Source organism: Chrysemys picta, chromosome 1 (genome assembly GCF_011386835.1).
Source record: "Chrysemys picta bellii isolate R12L10 chromosome 1, ASM1138683v2, whole genome shotgun sequence".
NCBI lineage: Eukaryota > Metazoa > Chordata > Testudines > Emydidae > Chrysemys > Chrysemys picta.
Genome location: NC_088791.1, coordinates 274,020,123 through 274,042,461, shown reverse-complemented (window position 1 = coordinate 274,042,461; position 22,339 = coordinate 274,020,123). Strand labels below are relative to the sequence as shown.

At 43.6% G+C, this 22,339-nt stretch overlaps 1 protein-coding gene across 3 annotated transcripts in view; it reads left to right on the top strand.

Annotated features, from left to right (window-relative positions):
• Positions 1–545: 545 nt before the first annotated feature.
• Positions 546–22,339, top strand: part of SCEL (sciellin) — a 176,753-nt gene continuing 154,959 nt past the window's right edge. The window contains exon 1 of one of the 3 annotated variants that reach the window (XM_065593186.1): positions 546–634. The gene's annotated coding sequence lies outside the window, so the exon portion shown is untranslated. The remainder of the gene's footprint in view (positions 635–22,339) is intronic. The other 2 variants (XM_065593161.1, XM_065593146.1) reach the window with 2 other exon arrangements.

Genomic DNA, 22,339 nt, shown 5'->3' with positions numbered 1-22,339 from the left:
TCAGAGATTTTAAAACAATTAATTTGTGTTGATGTATTCTGCTGAAAAGGCAATAGAACAGAATTACACAATGATTGTTACCCAACATACATGGGAAAAAACATCTCCAGCACTGCTCCAGATCCCCACTGAAGTGTCAGTATTTCAATGGAATACCAACACTTTAAATATCACTTCAGAGTACTGCTACAAAGAAACTGAGATAGCAATCCATAATGAAAACATTAAATCAGTGTCATTTTTCACACAATCTCAACACTGTTGATGTGAAAATCTTCCCCGCTGCAGCTCCTAGCTATTTTAAACTTTTCCTGATTTCATTTGAAAACCTATCCTTTCTTCTTAGTTTATATTTAGGCTTGGAAGCTTGTGATACATGAAGGGGGAGAGTAGCTCTCTTTGATGGACACCCAGCCAGCCACTTAGCTGTAAAATCCCTCTTGGTCTGTTCTATGCTTGCTTTACCTGTAAAGGGTTAACAAGCCCACAGGTAAAAGAAAAGGAGTGGGCACCTGACCAAAAGAGCCAATGGGAAGGTAAAACTTTTTAAAATTGGGAAAGAAACTTTCCCTTTGTCTGTTGTTCTCCGGAGAAAGAGACACGGAGCAGCAATGCTGTGTAAGGCTTGAACCAGGTATGAAATTTCATCTTCCATACCTAGAAGAAATTATTTGGCTAGGGAATGTTTAGTTAGATACAATCAGATTTCTTTTTTTATTTTGGCTTGTGGCTCTCCTCTGTGCTAACCCCTGATGCTTTTGTTTGCTTGTAACCTTTAAGCTGAACCCCCAAGAAAGCTATTTTGGGTGCTTAATTTTTGTAATTGTTTATTTTAAGATCTAGCAAAAAGCCTAAGTTCCAGATGTATTTTCCCCTTTTTGTTTTTAATAAAATTTACCTTTTTTAAGAACAGGATTGGATTTTTGGTGTCCTCAGAGGTTTGTGCATGTTGTTTGATTAGCTGATAGCCACAGCTAATTTCCTTTGTTTTCTTTCCCAGCTCTTCCCCCAAGTGGGGGTGAAAGGGCTTGAGGATACCGCACAGGGAGGAATTCCCAAGTGCTCCTTCCTGGGTTCAAAGGGTTTTTTTTTTGTATTTGGATGGTGGTAGCGTTTACCAAGCCAAGGTCAGAGAGAAGCTGTAACCTTGGGAGTTTAATACAAGCCTGGAGTGGCAAGTATTAATTTTTAAAATCCTTGCGGGCCCCCACTTCCTTCACTCGGAGTGACAGAGTGGGAATTCAGCCTTGACAGAAGCATTAGCTTTTTAACCATAAATGTTGATTTCACTGTACATACACAAACCAACAAAAGTATGTCCATTGATGATAATCAAAATGTACAGATCAGAAAAGAAAGAAAAGTTCTAGAGGATCACTTATTGGAGTTTCCTTTAACAAATCCAGCCTGCAAAAGTTTAGGTACAGGCTTAGTTTTAAGCAATCTAGGCAGTGTGGCCTAGTGTGTAGCTTACTGGACTAGGACTCAACAGATGTGGGTTCTGTGCTTGGCTGTGTCACTGCTCTGCTGGTTGACAGTAGGCAAGTCACTTCCCCTTTGAGGACTTCAGCTTCTCCATCTGTAAAAGAGGGATACTTACATTTACTTCCTTTGTAAAACACTCTGAGATCTACTGATGAAAACCATTATAAGAACTAGGTATTATTATATTAAGTTATATGGAGACACGTGTGCTTTGACCTTTGGCTTGTGTGCAAGTCTTTGCACAACGGGGGCCTGTAATTGCACCTCTCACCTCCAGATTGCCTCCTAGTGCAGTATTGCCAAGGTTCTCTTTGTCTAGTGCCTACTTCAGTTCTGATGCCACAACAATCCATTGTTGTCAGCTCATCAGGACAAGGTCAGTCTAGCCTAGTGGTCAGAGCAGGTAGCAAGCCTAGTGGTCAGGGTCAGAGCCATAGTCAGAAGCCAAAGCCGAGGCTTTTCAAACCAGAAAGCAGAAACCACATACCAGAGCTGAGGGTCAAGCTGGAGTCCATAATTGGGGGCCAGAGCCAAGGGTCAAACCACAGATCAGGAACTGGATCAAGGAGGGGTTGTGACATTATCTGATTAAACTATGACCATTTAGATCATTGTTGCTACTACAGTTATATAATTGCAGTAAATCTTGTACAAAATGTGGCATGTAAGATGTCTATGGAAAGGTTATGATTCGCTGAATATGATTATACTATTTGTATGCACGTATCATTTTTGTAGCCAAAGTTAGGAATATGAACTATGTATCTCTATTTCTAAGGTGTTTGCTTCTGGGTAGCACCAACAAGGTGTTTAGCCAGCACATTGTAAAGGAACTATTCAAGTAGAATGGCCCATTAAAGAACACTCAACTTACAATGGAAGATGCCTATCTACTCTTAATTGACTTTCCTGCTATAACTAAGCAAAGTCATGCATGGACATGTGACTTGCCCATCTGACTCCAAACTCCATCTTTTACCTGTAATTTTCAACGGTAAGAACAATGGGATTCGCTTCCCTTGAGAGAAGCTATAAAAGGCACTGGAAATATCTCAGATTTGCCTCCTTCGTGCTCAAACCTATGGACTATGGACTTATACTAATGGGAGCATTCTAACCAAGGGACTGAGGACTTCCAATGATTTGGAAGCAACCAGAGACTTGACTTAAGCCAGCAGTTTATTCCATCACTTTGAATAACTGTATGTATTTGATTCCTTTAACCAATTTTAATTCTGAACTCTCTTTCTTTCTTTTTATAAATAAACCTTTAGATTTTAGATACTAAGGGATTGGCAACAGCGTGATTTCTGGGTAAAATCTGAGTTATATATTGATCTGGTCCTTTGGGATCAGAAGAACCTTTTATCTGATTAAATTGTTTTTTAAAGAACCACTCATCTTGAAGTCTAGTGTTTTTGGTGGTGATTCAAGGACTGGAATACATAAGGAAACTGCTTTTCTGACTTTTTGTTAGCCAGTGTGGTGAAACAGAAGTTTACTTTGGTTGCTGGTTTGTTATCTCATGGGTGAAAAACCACCAGTTTTGAGGTGTGTCTACCCTATTTTTCAGCAGTTTGTTCTGAATTTGGTATTCAGTTGTGACCCACTGAGGCACAGTTACAGGGATACAGGGCAGAGATGAGACTAGGGGTAAGACAGGCGTATGCACAACCGTAAGCATAAGAACTGAGAAGCCAGAAAACCACTGCTGCTGGCTTAAGAGCCAGCCTGCTGGACTCTGCAGCCAATCAGATTGCATGGCTAAGCAGTCAGCCTGCTGCAGGCCAGCTGTACTGATGAGATTACCTAGAGATTAGCTCTGCCGCAGGGCCTGATTCCTGGCAGGCATTGTATGTGACCTAGCCCTCCAGCCAAGTCACTGCTGCTTAGTCCATTCCCCTTCAGGGGTTATCAGAAAACCTCCAGAAAAATAGGAAATTCAAAATCTAATTGCCTTCAACCCCATCTCCGAGCCTCTGTCTGGCACTTGCCATTCTTCTTGTCTTTTATTTTTGACACCTGTGCTTTACCTCTTGGCTGGGGGAGAGGTAGGGGAACCCAGGCCTGCCATCTCCTCTGGGTCCAGCCCAGGGACCCTGTTTAGGCAACTAAGGACCATTCCTTCAGTCCCTCCTCCATTTTCCCTGGGCTGCTTCTACCTTTATCTTGGTCATTGGTCTCGTCACAAAGTCTGCTAACTCTGATACTCCCGCCTTGACTTTGTAGTTCCTCACGGCTTCTCCTGGGTCAGTTACAGCCAAATTTCCTAGAAGCCAGTCACAGCTCTTCCCTGCAGCAACTGGATTATATTGCTAGCCATTTTCTCTGCCCCTTGCCTCAGTACCACTCTCCTTTAAACAGGACTGTCTCCTCGGTTCTCTCTTTGGGACTGAGTTTATACCTCAGACAGCATTTCTGCCTTGGAATAGTCAATATTTCCCTCCTTTTAAGAGGAGTTTTCCCTCAGCCCTCTTTCTGGGACTGAGGTTGTATCTTAGACCAGTTGTCCTTGAGAAACCAGTATTTCTGTGCTGTGAACAGGTGCTACTGCCCTTGACAGCAGACTAGCCTGTCACAGGCCTAGAGTCTAGAAATATTACTATATGTTGTTTCAAAGATTTCTGATAGAATCTTATTTTAGGCCAAACCCTGCTAGCCCTACTCATGCATCTAGCCCTATTGAAGTCAATATGTAAAATAAGGTTTGGAATTAACTAAAATGAAAAATCTTGGCTGAGATAAAATCAAAACTGGAGTTTGAAGGGAATAAACTGAATACAGGTTGTTACAAAAAGATAATCACCTAATCAGAAGGAACACCCAGAGAATATAAGATTGGCCATACTGGGTCAGACCAATGGTCCATCTAGCTCAGTATCCTGTCTTTTGACATTTTTGTTGCCTTTCTCTGAACCTCTTTCAATCATAATTCATCTTTTTTGAGATGGGATGATCAGAACTGCATGCAGTATTCAAGGTATGGGTATACCATGGATTTATATAGTGCCATTATGATATTTTCTGTCTTATTATCTATCCTAATGGTTCCTATCATTCTTTTAGATTTTTTGAAAGCTGCTGCATATTGCAGGGATGGTGTGAGAGAATTATCCACAATGACTCCAAAATCTCTTTCTTCGGTGGTAACAGCTAATTTAAACCCCATCATTTTGTATGCATAGTTGCGATTATGTTTTCCAATGTGCACTAATTTGCATTTATCAACATTGAATTTCATCTGCCATTTTGTTGCCCGGTCACCCAGTTTTGTGAGATATCTTTGTAATTCTTTGCAGTCTGCTTTGGATTTTACTATCCTGAGTAACTTGTATCACCTGCAAATTTTGCCACTTCACTGTTTACCCTCTTTTCCAGATCAATTATGAATATGTTGAACAGCACTGGTCCCAGTATAGATCCCTGGAGGACACCTCTGTTTACCTCTCTTCATTCTAAAAACTGAACATTTATTCCTACCCATTGTTTCCTGTCTTTGAACCAGTTACTGATCCATGAAACGACCTTCCCTCTTATCCTATGACTGCTTACTTTGCTTAAGAAGCTTTGGTGAGAGACCTTGTCAACAGGGCCGGCTCCAGGCACCAGCTTAACAAGCAGGTGCTTGGGGTGGCCAAAGGAGAGGAGCGGCACCTGCGGCAATTTGGGGGTGGCAGGTCCCTCACTCCCTCTAGGAGCGAAGGACCTGCAGAAATGCTGGAGCCAGCCCTGCTTGTCAAAGGCTTTCTGAAAGTCCAATTACACTATATGTTCTGTGTAACCCATGTGCCTAATAGGGAGATATCTCTTTATGAGACCCATTGGGGGTGGGGGATAGGAGTGAGTTGTGTCTGGGTCATTGTTGCTAGGCAGATTTAGCACAGATGAGGCAAGCATATGGGCAAGCAGTCAGGGCAGCTGCTTTACTAAGGGCAGGGCCAGCTCCAGGCACCAGCCCAGCAAGCAGGTGCTTGGGGCGACCAAGGGGAAGGGGAGGCACGTCGGGCTGTTCGGTGGAAATTCGGCGGCGGGTCCCTCTCGGAGGGAAGCACCTGCTGCCAAATTCCTGCTGAAGAAGAAAGTGGCGCGGTGGAGCTGCCACTGGAGTGCCGCCGATCGCAATTGCAATCACGGCTTTTTTTTTTACCCCCACCACTTGGGGCGGCAAAAACCCTGGAGCTGGTCCTGACTAAGTGCCACATGTCCTGTGTGAATTGGGAGAAGCTGAGCCCAGGAGCAGGAAGCAGGCTGTTGTCCCTAACTCTGAAGCATTTTGCAGCAGGGTTTTCTTTAAATCTATATATTTTTAACTGAGTGGTTGGTTAATCAGTTAGCTGTCTGGCTTACAGTGATTTCAGCAGAGGAAAAGTCTGCATGGATTCCAACTGAAGATTCCTACAAGCTACGGATGGGAAGATGTTGTTTTAGATTCAGCAGACTGTACAGATTTGGTGATCAAAGACACTAACTGAGATTTAGGTGAACTAAACCTAAAGTTTTTGGGAACTCTGTTTCTTATCACTGTGTTTATGTGGGGACTGAACTGTTCAGATTTTAATTTTTCTTTATTTATGTTTATGTATAACTAGGGTGAACAGATGTCCAAATTTTGTAGGGACAGTCTTGATTTTTGGGTCTTTTTCTTATATAGGCTCCTATTACCCCCCCCCCCCCAGTCCTGATTTTTCACACTTGCTATCTGGTAACCCTATGCATAACTGTGACGATAATATCTGTGGATTATAAAATAGCCATGTTATGCTGTAAAAATTAGATTATTTGTTTCTTTATCATAGATTTTTATAAAGTTATTTAATTAAATTCATTTCTTTAGTTTCTTTTGGGACCTGAAGGTGGGGAGGTTGACCCTGTGCAATCCTTGCTGAAAATCCTTAGAGACTGAACTCTGGGTCTCCAGCTACTTTTCTATGGGAGTTGGGGGGAGGGAGGGTTAGGCACTGGAGAAGGGCAATGAAGTGAACTGTATTCCATCCAAAAGTTACAAATTGGTGCCCAAACAGACAGGGACTTGAGGATTGCTCAGCGCTCACCTCTGATTTTCTTTTGAGGAATATTGCAGCAGTTAGTTATAAAAGCATTTGGTGTTGTTGACTATTATTGAATTTGTACACTGTATTAATATTAAGATATTGAAACTTGTACAGAGGGGTAGATCCCTATAGGACCATTTTGGTTAGTGATGTGTCCCCTGTTGATAGTACAGCAGAAATTAAGAGGGCTATTAGAACCTTTGGTCATGTGACTAATATGAGGAGAGTGAAGGAAGAACATAAGGATCTGATTCTCTGTGAATTTGAAGACGCAGTTTCTGTGATACTAGGGTTACCATATTTCAGCAAGCAAAAAAGAGGACGGGAGGAGCCCCGCCCCTGCCCCTCCCACTTCCCGCCCCCCCAGAACCCCCAACCCTCCCCCCGTTCCTTGTCCCCTGACTGCCCCCTCCTGGGACCCCTGCCCCTAACTGCCCCCCAGGACTCCACTCCCTATCTAAGCCTCCCTGCCTCTTGTCCCCTGACTGCCCCAACCCTTATCCACACCCCCACCCCCAGACAGACCCCTGGGACTCCCACGCCCCATCCAACCACTCCCCACCCCCTGACAGCCCCCCCCAGAACTCCCAACCCATCTAAACCCCTCTGCTCCCTGTCTCCTGACTGCTCCGATCCCTCTCCGCACTCCTGCCCCCTGACAGCCCCCCCAGAACTCCCAACCCATCTAAACCCCTCTGCTCCCTGTCCCCTGACTGCTCCGATCCCTCTCCCCACTCCTGCCCCCTGACAGCTCCACCCCAGAACTCCCAGCCCCCCACCCCCCCGCTCCTTGTCCCCTGACTGCCCCCTCCTGGGACCCCTGTTCCTAACTGCCCTCCAGAACCCCACCCCCTATTTATGTACAGGCGTGACTACCTGCCCTTTCCTGGTTACTATACGCGGCCAGTCCGCATCCACATCCAGTAGTTAAAATAAATAAATAAACTAATGATTTAAATTGGAATTTCATCCATTAATAAGTATTTATTATATAGTTAAAACCATTCTATTGAAGGGCAGATATTAAATAACACTAAATATGTTAATGTTCAAAACAATATTAAAAATTTGAAAATTTAGAGCATGGAAACCAAAATAGCTAAAATTTAGTTTTGGCAAGATACACGGAATGGAAACTCCGGGATCTTTACCTGTCACTGAATATAGCCATCATACCAATAGTGGAATATAAAACAAGTCTACATATACTCTCCTTAAAATTTTTACTTCTGTCCATTCCCAATAATTGTAACAAATCATTATTACCTTCACTCCACTTGCCACGTGCCCCAAGCACAAAACCAAAGAAGTGGATATTTTTACCTCCCGTTAAGTTTTTAATTTCTTCCTCTAACTCAAGATAATAAGCCACCTTCTCACTGTGGGCTTGTTCCAAACTTCCGGCATTATCCTCCCATCGCACTGTAACATCAACCACCACTGCTGTATCTCCTTTTATAAATATAATATCCGGCTTTCTTAACTCACCCTTACTATTTCTCAAATGGGGCTCTATCATTGCCTTCCACCCTAATTTACCAACCTTATCCACAACTGCAGACACTACTCTATTATGCCTTTTTATCCTAGCATTCTTAGTCTTATAACATTGTCCTGAGATATGGGGAACAGTCTCCCGCACTTTACCGCACCATCTACAAAGAGCATTCACACCTCCTCTTCCTCTTGCTAATGTCTCCCTAGTAGGATAAATATTTGCCCTAAGCTGCAATGCTGCGATATACGCTGACGATTTAACTTTACTAGAGTTTCTAAAAATCGAATTACTAATTAAATCATTTTTAAAATATTTTATCCCTATTCCCTGACATCTCAGTTCCGACCATCTTAAAAATTCCTCTTCCCTCCATTTCTTGGGATGAGATGTTACTGCACTAAATGACAATATTTTATCCACAAGATTTTCTCCTGCATATAGATAAGATAGGTCCATCCAATCATCTCTCGAGACAATATGTCTCCTCCATTTACGAATTAACATATTTGGGATTTGCACACTAAACTTAGTGAGAGCTAAACCACCATCCCTACCTCTAGAATAAAATATCCCATCTGTGGTACACTGAGGTAAATGTAAAATCTCTTTAACTATTTTTCTAACTAACACATCAAGATCGTCTAAAAGATTAAAAGGGGGTTCTATTAAAAGAAGATTATAAAATAGCTTCGGTAAGATGTATGTCTGTAAAATTAATATTTTTTGGGCCGGTTTTAATGGGGCCTTAATTAAATTCTCACTCCAATCTTTCAATTTTTCTTTAAGTACCGGTCCCCCTACACCTATCCAGGGATCTATTCTAGCCCCTAAATATTTTTCAAAATCCCCTGGTTGAACATATTCAATCTTCTCTGACCCTATCTGCCAATTATCCTTAGGATTAACTACATAGGTTTTATGTTTAGTTAAAATATGAAAGCCTTTCGTTTTCTTCACATTAACAGAGAGATTAGTATTTTTACAAAACTCCTCTAAGATACCCAAATTTTTGATCATTCCTTTATATGAGCTACTTAAAATTGCCACATCATCGGCAAAAGCCAATGACGTGACACTATTACCCTTAACATAAAAACCACTTCCTTCTACTTCTAATCTAGTTAAAAGGGGATCCATAGCAATATTAAACAAAATTGGGGACAACGGGTCACCCTGCTTGACCCCCCTCCTAATTAAAATAGACTCAGTAGCTTCATTACCCTCCCATACCCTAGTTGTGCAATTATCATAAAGGTCCCTAATAATATCTATAAAATGTTCATCTATACCAAATCTTCTCAACCCGGCTATTATATGTCCGTGTCCCACAGAATCAAATGCTTTAGCCAAATCTACGAACACTATTGCAATTTCATTCCCATTTCGTTTAGCCCCTTTAATCAAATTATCTAATATAGCAATATTTTCCTCACACCCAGGGGCGGATATAAACCCTTTTTGTCTACTACATATCTTAACTGTTTCCACCAGTCTTTTTGCTAATATTTTGGTATAGATTCTAATCCAAACTGACCCAATTGTCAATGGTCTCCAAGATGTTAACTTCTTCATTTCCTCCTCATCTTGTGTCTTTGGTATTAAAATCGTTCTATTTTTCTTAAATTCATCTGGTACCTGTCTATTTAGAAACCATATATTAAAAATTTTTGTAAGTATTAAGGAGTCTAAATTAAAAATATCCCACAAATTGCTCACTTTTACTTTATCTGGGCCAGGAGCACTATCTTTTCTTATTTCTGTTAAAGCTATTCTAATCTCATCCACAGAGATCGGACTCATTAATATATCATTATCCGCATTCTCTGTGGATGATGGCCACCCTATCATATTACCATGTCCAATTGTTCCCAAAATATTTACATAGTATTCCTCAATTTCTTTCATAGGGATAGCACACTTAGCCTTATCTGGCTCTCCCATTATAATGCGAGTCAATCTTCTTCTATCCTTATCAAATAATTGTTGATAGAATTTATACTTAGCTTTCTTTGTAGCATATCTCCTAATTGCATTAAATTGCTTCCTTCTCCCCTCCTTTCTAATCTTCCCTTTTCCTTTATTCCTCAACTCTATTTGACTTTCATTTCTAGGGTCCTGTCCCTCTACTAATGAATAACATAATTTTTCCAACATTGCCCATCCGAGAGCTTTTGTTAAATCCTCCTTTAATAATCCTTCAATTTCCCCTAAACTATTTATTATTTCTCTTCCCTCCCTACTTTGTTTTCCCCGTTTACATATTTTCTCCACTAAATCCACTTCTGGATGTCCTTTTAGTGGGAAAATCCTCTCTCTTGGGGGCGGAATTTCTAATATATTTACTCTAATGTCCTCTACCTCAGTCACTTCCTCCCTATCTCCTGTTACCACTAACTTCTTCTTTGCTAATTCTCGTCTTTTATCTGATATTTGTTTATTCGTTTTGGTCCTCATCTCGCTCTCAATACATTTATTTATATTCCTTTTCCCAATATATTTCCTTTCCAACTGTATAAGCTGCGCAACCTCATCTTTAGTCCATATACGAGATCTAGTCGATCCCTCTTTGATCTTACTTTTAGCAGCCATATCTTCTTTTCTTTGCTCATTCCTCACAGCAGGGTGTCTATGTCTACAGTGTTGGCTCAATCCAGATCTAGTATGAAAACCAAGCCCACAGACCGAGCACGTATGGCTCTTCATTGGGGTATCCGCCTTCTTGGGTATGCACTTGGGGTAGTGGCAAGCTATATTATGATATTGAGAAGATTTTCCACATTTACTACATACAACTCGTATGGCTTTACTTTTATGAACCACATTAATGTGTTTGGCCCATTTACCAAATGTTGGTAATATCTGGGGACATATTGGACAATTAAAACTATCAACGGGATACTCTAAATAAAAAACCCCATCCTTCCACGAACTACTTTCTAATATATTTATATTACTACCAATACTGTTAAGATCCTTATTACGATCCCTATTAAAATCAGTACTTGATTCCCTAACATATGGATCATCAAATGTACTTAAATACTTAAAATCTGGATTAAAACTGTCCATAGTTAAATCATTAAAAGTGTCCCTTGTAAAAACCATCGGTAAGATAGATAAAATCTCCTCACCATGATCATCACAAACATTCTCCTCTACCTCCTCTCCATGCTCCACTGGGAGGACTTGATTCTCACTCTCATTCTCATGAGACTTCATTATAGTCCACACCATTTTATCCATTGGTCCAGCGACCCTGATCACACCCCTAATATATTTAACACTGTCAGCCGGGGCATCAAAGCCAACAGCGGGGGCGTTATTAACCCGGTCCAGCGCCAATCCGGTATAAAAATATAAATTACTTTTTTCCATAGCTAAAAGATTTACCCTTCTCAGGGGGAAACTAACCCTTTCCAGGGGGAAACTAACCCGTACCTGGGGGAAACTTACCCTTTCCAGGGGGAAACTAACCCGTGCCTGGGGGAAACTAACCCGTGCCTGGGGGAAACTAACCCTTACCAGGGGGAGTCAACCCGTACCTGGGGGAGGCTACCCTTACCAGGGGGGCATCCATGTGGCACCATATGGGGCTGCCCAACCCCATCCCACACCCCACTAAATGTGGGATGTGGGTTCGTCCTCCGCAATCCGCCTGGCTATCCAAGCCAGTTACCGACTCTCACCACGAGGAGGTAGCGGTTGGACTTGCAATCCAGAGGCTTTCCTCAAAGAGGGGTCCCAAACAGCATAATGTCGAGCTCTAACGGGCGTGTGAGAAAAGGCTCAGATCTTGGTAGGGGTTGCCCCTATTGACCGGGCTCACGCCCACCCCCACCTCACCGATAACCCATTCTCTCACTACCCTCAGGCAATGTTTCCGTCCAAGCCCGACAGCTGAGAGGGTCCAGAGACGCATGGAGAGCCATTAAGAGCCATTAAGACTCCCTGTTCCTTGTCCCCTAACTGCCCCCTCCTAAGACCCCCCCAACTGCCTCCCAGGACCCTACCCCCTACCTGTACCCTGACTGCCCAAAACTTTCTCCACTCCCCCCAAAAAGCCCCCCCCGTTTCTTGACTGCCCCCTCCAGAACCTCCCTGCCCCTTCTCCTGCCCCCTGGCCCCCTTACCCTGCTGCTCAGAACAGGGTGTTGGGCTCTGTGCCAGCTGGACACGTGGCTGCGCTCCCCAGCACAACAAAACCCGGTCCCTGGCCCTGCACAGTGCTGCCGGACCGGGCTGCAGGGGAGAGCTGCCCTTGTATCTGCACAAAGTGCTCTCGCTCCTGTTTTGCTACGCTGCATGGCAGAAACCGCTCCGAGTTGCAAAAGGGGAGGGCTGCACTTTGTGCTGATACACTTGCTCAGAATGCAGGGCGGAGCTCCTCTACAGCTGCTCCTGAGTCCAGCCCGGGACTTTCCTGCAGCCCTCCCAGCCGCTCGCTCTGCTCTGCCGGGGGAGGGGGGAAATCCCGGACATTTTGAGTGATTTACAAATTCCCCCCGGACGCTATTTTTAGCACAAAAAGGAGGACATGTCCGGGTAAATCCGGACGAATGGTAACCCTATGTGATACACAGGTAGGGCAGAAATGGGATCTGACTCCTATTCATTTTGAGGTTTTGCCATTTATATCCACTGGTTCTGTGCAGGAGCGGCGCCAGGATTTTTGGTGCCCTAGGCGGCGGTCCTTCCGCGCTCCCGGTCGTCGTCGTCAATTCTGCGGTGGGGGGGGGGGTCCTTCTGCGCTCCCAGTATTCAGGGCACTTCAGCAGCGGGTCCTGGAGCGAGTGAAGGACCCGCTGCAGAATTGCCGCCAATGACCCGGAGCACGGAAGGACCCCCTGCCGCCGAATTGCCACCAAGGGCTGCAAAATGCTGTCCCCCCCCCAAATCCTGGCACCTTAGACGACCGCCTAGGTTGCCTAAATGGAAGCGCCGGCCCTGGTTCTGTGCCCAGAGTATACCTCAGTGCAGGGATCAGGGATATTCTGTGTATTCTGACAGAGAGTTCAAGACTGGGACACGGGCTATGGTTATATCTGTGGATGATAGACAGCCTAGGTGGTTAACAGATGCTACACCAGTTATAGACCAAGGTCCAGTAGAAGCTTCATGCAACATCTTTTGTTAGAGAGGGTGCTGAAATCTGCCAGTGAAACTGTGACTGATGTGAAATTTAAACTGAAATATGTTTTGGGTAATTCACCCAGATCTAGCGAAGAAGTAGATTATCCTCTTTTGCTTGTGCTCACCAAGTAGATGATGAAAGACAGAGAGGTTTTTGACAAAGTCAAGAGAAGGAAGATTATTGAAAGTTTATTACCCCCAGCATTGAAGGTGCCCTTAGCAGCTGGTAGCAAGGCATCCACTGTAGAATACTTTGATATTTTAGAGAAGGCATATGGAAGTGTCATAAACGCATCTGAGCTTAAGGCTCAGTTTTCTGAGACTCACCAACACACTAGAGAACCACCTTCTGCGTACCTGACTAGACTACGCACATTAGCCCAAGAAATTTTGGAGGCTGGTGGGGTAAAAGATACTGAATTGGATGACTCCTTATTAAATACATTCTTAATAAATCAAATATCGGGGGTAACCGTGTTAGTCTGTATCCACAAAAACAACGAGGAGTCCGGTGGCACCTTAAAGACTTAACAGATTTATTTGGGCATAAGCTTTCGTGAGTAAAAAACCCACTTCTTCAGATGCATGGAGTGAAAATTACAGATGCTGGCATTATTACACTGACACATGAAGAGAAGGGAGTTACCAATTCAATCAGGGTGGATATGACATACAAAAGCCAGTAGGAGAACACTTCAATCTCCCTGGACATTCTATAACAGATTTAAAAGTAGCCAAACTTTGAACAAAAAAACTTCAAAAACAGACTTCAAAGATCAACTGCAGATGCCACTCGACTTTGAAGGATCCCCTCTCAGTGCTGCTGAGAGGAAAGGATTGCTGAGACAATCAGTAAGGAAGCTTATAAGGCTTTTGCTGTTCGTGATCTAGACTGGTGCGTAAGAAGACAGGAGCTCTTAGGATGGTGGTCGATTATAGAAAACTGAACAGCATTACCAGATAGGATGCCTATCCATTACCCAGGATAGAAGAAACCTTTGCCTCATTGGCAGGATCTAAATGGTTTTCTGTATTGGCTCTAAAGAGTGGATACTATCAAGTTCCAGTAGAGCCAACTGACTGACTGAAGACAGCTTTCACAACACCGATCGGTAATTGGCAATTCAAAATGATGCCTCAAGGTCTGACTAATGCTCCAGAAATCTGATGAGGTTCAACAAGGACAAGTGCAGAATCCTGCACTTAGGAGGGAAGAATCCCATGCACTGCTACACTGGGGACCGACTGGGTAAGCAGCAGTTCTGTAGAAAAGACCTAAATTAATGAAGATGGAGATATCTCCTAGAACTGGAAGGGACCTTGAAAGGTCATCGAGTCCAGCCCCCTGCCTTCACTAGCAGGACCTGGGGATTACAGTGGATGAGAAGCTAGTCAGTAGTGTGCCCTTGTTGCCAAGAAGGCTAACGGCATACTGGGCTGTATTAGTAGGAACATTGCCAGCAGATTGAGGGGAATGACTATTTCCCCCTCTATTTGGCACTGTTGAGGCCACATCTGGAGTATTGCATCCAGTTTTGGTCCCCCTACTACAGAAGGGATGTGGACAAATTGGAGAGAGTCCAGCAGAGGTCAACGAAAATGGTTGGGGGGCTGGGACACATGACTTACAAGGAGAAGCTGAGGAAACTGGGGTTATTTAGTCTGCAGAAGAGAAGAGTGAGGGGGGATTTGATAGCAGCCTTCAACTACCTGAAAGGGGTTCCAAAGACGATGGAGCTAGGTTGTACTCAGTGGTGGCAGATGACAGAACAAGAAGTAGTGGTCTCAAGTTGCAGTGGGGGAGGTCTAGGTTGGATATTAGGAAACACTATTTCACTAGGAGGGTGGTGAAGCACTGGAATGGGTTACCTAGGGAGGTGGTGGAATCTCCATCCTTAGAGGTTTTTAAGGCCTGGCTTGACAAAGCCCTGGCTGGGATGATTTAGCTGGTGTTGGTCCTGCTTTGAGCAGGTGATTGGACTAGATGACCTCCTGAGGTCTCTGTGGTTCTATGAATACCATATCTAGCTAAGAAAGGGTGTGTTGGGGTAATCACTTTGTCATGTCTCTCTTCCCCATTCCTGTAGATTTCTACATAGACTGTAAGATCCCCAGGGTAGGGGTTAGGTCTCTTTGCAGATCTGTAAAGCACCTAGAATATTATTGGAACAAATGATAACCAACTCCTGTTTATACCTGAAAACACATATTACTTTGAAGAGTAAAATATGTAATATAGTATCTCCCACAATGTATATCCTTGTGTGTGGGATATGTGTATTAACTCACAACAAGTTTTTTAAATAAGAAGTTTGGATGCCCTCTACTCCTAGGGAGTAGTCACTACAAGTAAGTTGCTCCTACTGGTTACAGACATAGTGCCAGTCAGTATGGACATGGGACCTTGGGAAGCCTGAGAATTGCTCAAATGCAGTTTAAGGTTTTAGCTGCACTTTATGTGGGGACTCTTGCCACACAGAGAAGTGCTTCCAACCTATTCAGCCTGAGGGCTGAATGTATTATTTCAAAAAGATCCAGGGGTCACAATTAAGGGTGTAGGAAAAGATACTCTGCCATGTACCACTTCTTGTGAGCTGCTCATGTGGTGCATGGGAAGTGGAAACTACTTACATGACCTCCTGGACTGGGGTAGCTCCCAATGGATGTAAGGCCAAAGTAGCCTGCTCTTACATGTCTCACGATAGGAGTGGAGTAACTGGGGCACACTGTGCAAACATGATGTAAAGGACTCTCAAATACAAAAAAGTATATGGGGGAAGGGAGGCAGGAAACATTCCATTGTGATGGCTTCCCCTTTAGATTCTATAAAATGTGATTGATCAAAATGCTATAAAGGGTTAGACAGCAACAGTGTTAAGCTTTTGGAGCATGTATTGCTTATGAGTTCAGTGGGACTATTGACATGCTTAAATTTATGTATGCAGTGGCGGACTAGCCACCGGGCTGATGGGGCCTGTGCTCAGGGCCCTGGCCAGGCCCCCACACTGCAACTCCATTCCATAGCAGAAGTCGTGGGACTGGAGAAGCCCATCCCCCCCCACCGCCCTCTCCAGCAGAAGCTGTGGGATGGGGGGAAGCCCCCCAGCAGAAGCCACAAGATGGGCGAAGTCCTACCCCCAGTGGCCCCCGACCCCATCCGCTGGACGAGCGGGGGAAGCCCCAGCACCCAGACCCCCACCATGGCCCTGGGACTGGAGGAGCTCTCACTCCCCGCTGTGGCCCTGGGGCCATGGCGTGGGGACAGAGCTTCTCTGGTCTTGGGGCCGCAGTGCAGGGGGAGGGGAGAAAGAATCAAAAGGGGCTGTGGGGCTGCAGTGGGGGGAACACGGGTGTGCCCTGGGGAAGGGGCAAAAAGGGGTGGGGCTGTGGGTGAGATCACAGGCAGAAGGGGTGGAGAGGGGGCCCCCCACTTGCTCTCACCCAGGGAACTTTAATGTGCCTCTGTATGTATGTAGTCACGGATCTGGCTGGATCAAGCCTAGGGTGCCTGAATCATGAAAGCTTACTCCCAGACCACAGATTAGAAGCTAAGAACGAGAATGTTCCACCACTGAGCTCCATATAGTAGGAGTGAAGAATTTTATAGCCTCATGAGGCTCTGCTCCCACAACTATTTCCCCTCAAAAACTAGACCTCCCTTATCTGCTTGGCAGCAGGTTAGGTCACGAAAACAAGCAAATAAACTCTCATTCCTGCAGTTCCCTCCTCCCGAAATCTGATGTGAAGTCTCCAACCTAATGTATATCCTTAATGAAAAAGAGCCACCATGGTTCTCTTTACATGCTACACTATCCATTGAGCACAGGGAAGGGAAGCAAGTTTAAATGGTAATTTAAGCTTCTCAGATTTTCTAGTAGGGTTTTTTAAAGGGAACTGTCTATGAAGTGCTGATAGAAGTGATCTTGCTTAATGGAAACCACTGCATTTGCCCCTGTGGAAGCGGGAGGGAGGGGAGAGATCATTCAAAATGACAACTGATTCTTAGAGTCTATTGTTAATGATTCCCTTGGAGATTCCTGAAAGCTTTTTTTTTTTCCATCCTCAAAGATTTTTCTCTGGGAGGGGAAGTAATCAAAGATTATTGTTACAAAATTTCAGGCCGCTGTTGCTGTGGGAAGTATAAACCTTAAAGGTCTAAAACTTTTTTTCATATTGCTTGCAAACCCTGGCAATCCTTCTCATTAGAGGATGATGAACTAAGTGCTGAAAGGTCAGAGGTGTAAGTAAGTGATGTGAATCCAGCTCCCCCATACACTGAGCTCATCTGTTGTCAGTGACTTCATTGCTAATCCATTAATTCTTAAAAGATGAATGACATGGTGTGGAAGATGCTGTATCTGCAAGTTCGTCTCTCTTGGTTTGCTCAAGCTAGAGTTTAAATGTTGAGGTGTCTTTGAAAGGGTGTTTGGCTCTCAGGATACAAAGAGTGCACTCTATCTAGGGTGACCAGACTGTCCCGATATTGAGCAGTTTGTCCCGTGTCCTGACTGAAGTACAGTCGGGACGCCATTTATCCCGATATTTTGTTTCGGGCAGTTCCCCCCCCCCCCTTGTTGCTTAGATGGCGGTGACCAGCGGGGGAGCGCCTTTTCAAATGTTACACTCACCCGGCACGTCAGGGTCTTCGGCAGCGGGTCCCTCAGTCACCGACGGTCTTCGGCGGCATTCGGCGGCGGGTACTTCCTTCTTTGGTGGCAAGATTTATTACCCGCCGCTGAAATGCCGCCGAAGACCGTCGGCGACTGAAGGATCCTCCGCTGAAGTGCCGCCGAAGACTCGGACAGGTGAGTGTAACAACTGAAAAGGCACTCCCCCTGCGGCGGTCCCGATATTTTGGAATTCTCATCTGGTCACCCTAACTCTATCTGGTACAAGAGGAAAGCCAAGGGATTTTCCCCACTCAAGGATCTTTTAGAAAATAGTACTCTTAAAATGTTCCTAAACCTCAGTTGGCTTTTGCCCTGCTGATAGACCACAACACATGTCTGTGTAAAAAGCGGAGTGAAGAGAGTAGGAGGCTTCCCTTCAATCCATCCACTCTTCAATTTTATCACTTGGAACAAAGTCAAAACATGCAGCCCCCAATTTCTAGAATTCTTCCAAAGAACAAAAGAGCCACTGATACAGCTAGGAGGAAACTTCCCTATAGGCAGGTTGTTCCATAATTGTCCATTAAAAGGCTTCTTGCACCTTCCTCTGGCACAGGCCACTGTCAGAGTCAGAATACTAGCTAAGTGGACCATTAGTCTAATGTGCTCAGCAGTCTTACGTTCCTCTGGGCATTGTGAAAGGGAGCGTCCTTATAGTTCATACATTTTGGGGGGCAATTCGTTCTGGAGGAATGGTCACAGAATTGAGATATGATTTTCTAATTTTTCAGTGGGTGGGTGGGGAGAACACCCTGACAATGACCCCTCAGTTTAAAAAAACTGAAAACTCCCCCCCCCCCACTTCTCCCCTCTTCTTTTTTTCCACTTTGTCAGTGAAAAGGGTGGTGGCGGGGAGGAGAGACACAAATACTATTCTTGGTTTTAAAACATGGAAATTTTGTGAAAAATCTGTTTTCTCAAAAAATACTCAACATTTTTTTACCAGTGCTAATTGTGTGTAGTAATCAGTAAATGACTGTAAAGTTCTTTCAACATCTAAGTACTATGTTAATTGTAAAGTATTAATATTGGGACAAGTCTAGTGGTGTGTCAGATCTGCACTTAGTTTAAATCAATCATACCTGGTAACACTGAACAGTTACATAATTTGGGCCACCATCAGAAACGTTTTCCTTAGAGACCAATGCACTTCATCCATTCTTCATGGAAAACTGCTGCAGCTCCAGATGTGCAGTAGCTCACTGTTTATAATGCACTTCAGGAAATTGTGAAATGTGAGTGTCCTTTGCTAGGTTGGCAGCCACTTGAGTTGTATATGAATTAGGAACATCTCTGTATCAAATTAAGAGTTTAATGTGACTTGGATTTCCTCAAGGCAATTATTTTACGGGCTTATCTCCTACAGTTGCTAAGGTAATAACTATGTTTTTATATTCATACGATTGTCTTGTTTTCAGTGGTGTGGTCTCCCTCTTATGTTGTCTGTCTCCTTTTGTTGTATGTTTTTCTCCTTCTTCTTCCTGTGCATTGGGAATCTGATACTTTTCTTGCCTGATGCCCCCATTGGTATATGGTGCTTTGTATGGCTGTTCTGGGACAAATGTGTGCACTTTGCTGATGTCCTTACTGCACACATCATAAATTTGTCTGTGTCTAAGTCCACAGGAATGGTGTGTGTGCAATTGATGGGATAATCTGGCTTCTGATAGATTTTCTGTTTGTAAAATTGTCTTTAATAAAGAATTGATTTCCCACACAGAGCCAGTTCAACCAAATTAATTTATAAGTAGAACAGAAAAAGCATGGACTAAATGGAGAGAAGTGAGTGGAGTGGTCTGTGATAGTCATTCTCCTATCAAATTTAAAAGTAAGATCAACAAGCTTGCACTTCTGTATGGCTCTGAATGCTGGGCACTGAGGAAGAGACAGAAGCAGATCCTGTATACAGTAGAAATGAAAATGTTAAGATGGATGCTTGGCATTACGCGGATGGATCATGCTCAGAATGAACAAGTTAGGGGAAATGTGAAGGTGGGACTAATTCTAGAAAAGCTGAGGGAATCCAGGTTTAGATGGTTTGGGCATGTGGAACAAAAACTGGAAGAATATATCAAACAGGGTGTCAAACTTAGAAGTGGAGGGTAATAGAAGGTTTGGAAGACCCAAAACTAGATGAATGGACACTGTACAAAAGGATTTGATTAGCTGCAGGGTTTTAAGGAATGGCTTCAAGACAGACTGGAATGGAGAAGGACTTGAAGTGCTGACTCCTAGATGGGATTAAGGCTAGAAGACAGTTCAATCAAATACAATTTTCTCATTCCTCTTCTTGCCTCCTCACCCCCCCCACCCCCAACAAAGCAGAGACAGAAGCAGACTGGGAGAGGGGAAGAAAAAAGAAGGGGGGCTGCAAAGGCAGAAACACTGAACCCCATTATAGTTAATAAGGATTTTTCCTGAGTGAGAATTGGAGGACTAAGTTAGACACATAAATAGATCAGACATTAAAACACGTGATTGTCCAGGTACTTTCTTTGGAGTCAGGGTTGGGTCACACAGCCTCCTCACAGAGAGGCAGTTGTGAACATGTTCCTCACCAATATCCCAGATCACATAAGCAATAAACTGTAATACGTGCTGCCCTGTGGAGACCAGAGAAACACACAGTGTCCAGATAGCCAAGACTTATTGTATCTACTTTGTGGCCTGCTTTTAAACATGCCATCTGCTTGGACTCACTAGCTGAGATACTTGGAGCCAGGTCCTCAGCTGGTTTTGAGTATTGAATGGAAAGTCAGGGTTTTTTCCCAGTTAAAACGAAAGGAGTTAATGTTTTACTTGAAAAGAGCTAATTTATTTAAAGGAAATACAGGTTTGCCTGTGCAAGGAATGAAGGATTGGTTTCTAAACTGGACAGATAACACAGCCTAATCTGTTTATCTATCTGTCACGTTTGGAACCCCATCCTTCAGTCTGCAATGAGCATAACCCTCATGAAATTTAGTGGTGGCCTTGCCTGAGCAAGGACTGCAGGATTTGGCTTTTCAATGGTAAAGTTCCTGGAGCTTGGACAAACTCAAAGTTTTGTGTAGAACTAGGAACTTTACCATCCAAATTATTTAGTATTTTTATTGCGATGGTGCCCAAAGATACAAGTCAGGAACATGATCTCACTATAAAAGGTGCTGAGCAAAGACCTAGGAAGACACTATCCCTGCCTTTAAAAATCTATAGTTTTATTTGAAACAATATATAAATAAACAACTCTCCCCAACTGCCTCTCAACCTAGACAATACTTGTTGGCTGACTTTTTGCAGGTATCGCACTCCGACTAGAGTAGATATTGAGGTGGGAATTGAAGAAGTGGTTAATAGAGCTGGTTGGAAATTTTCTGATGCAATGTTTGTCCATCAGAAGATGCCAGTTTGTTGAAAGCTACATGCTTTGTGGAAACATGTCAATTTGAATTAAATTTCATTTTGAAAGAAAAATGGGTTGTGGAGGCATTTCAATAGATATAAATGGTCCAGTTTCACCTTTTATTTTCTTCTTAAAACTCTTCTTTTCAATTTTGGAACTTTTATGTTGCACAATATATAAAAAAGCCAAAATTGGAATAAGATGTTTCACTCTTAGAGTGAAATATTTTTATTTCAAATTGCAGGAAATTCTGAATTCTTGTTTTTTGTTTTCCTTCAGAATGAAGGAAATAATCAAAATGGCAGAATTTCCCACAAAACAAAAATCAGGTTTCTGCACTGCTAGTAGCCTTTAAGAGCTCTTGGTGTGGGGAGGAGGGAAAGAGTGCTCTATCATAAGTAGCAGTGGGGAGAAATCAGTCAAATTTCTTGTGGAGAAACAGACAAATGGGCCTTTAAGACTGACTTCATTGACAGAACAGCAGAGGTGTTAAATGTGAGGTGCTGTACACAGAGAAGAGCAGATAAGCAGTGGTGTAGAGTTGTGAAGAACATTGAATAATTTCATTATTACATTGCAAAACTACAGATAACTGCTAAAATAAAAACACAGTATGGTAGTTGTACTCTTATATCTTTGTAAACCTACCCACTACTTTTGACACTATGATCTATTATAAGGTGTCTTATTGGATGCTTTTGCTATTTACTGGGGCCAGGACTGGGCCCTGAATGATTGGGAACCTATGTGAAGAAAGTCAGAAAATATACACTGGAGTTCCTCTTGTCCTAGAGTGAAGTTTACTTTAACTTTTAAAAATAACCAATAGCTGGGGTATAAAAACTGAACAAGACAGAAATTAATTCCCCACTACTCCTATGAGGAGGGTATTCTAGACCTAGACTATTCTTGTGATGGTGGGGAACCTAAGTTCCCTCTAAGCTGCGTGGCCGTCCAGGAGTCTATCAAGTGCCGTGCACTTCAGGTGCCCCTCCTCCCACTACCACGCTGCTCCTTCCCTCTGCCTTGGAGACCCTGCCAGGTGCTCCCAGGAGTCTCCTGCTGGCTGTGCAGAACGGGGGTGAGGGTGCTGATGTCACGGTCTCCCCCTCCTCCCGCCCCT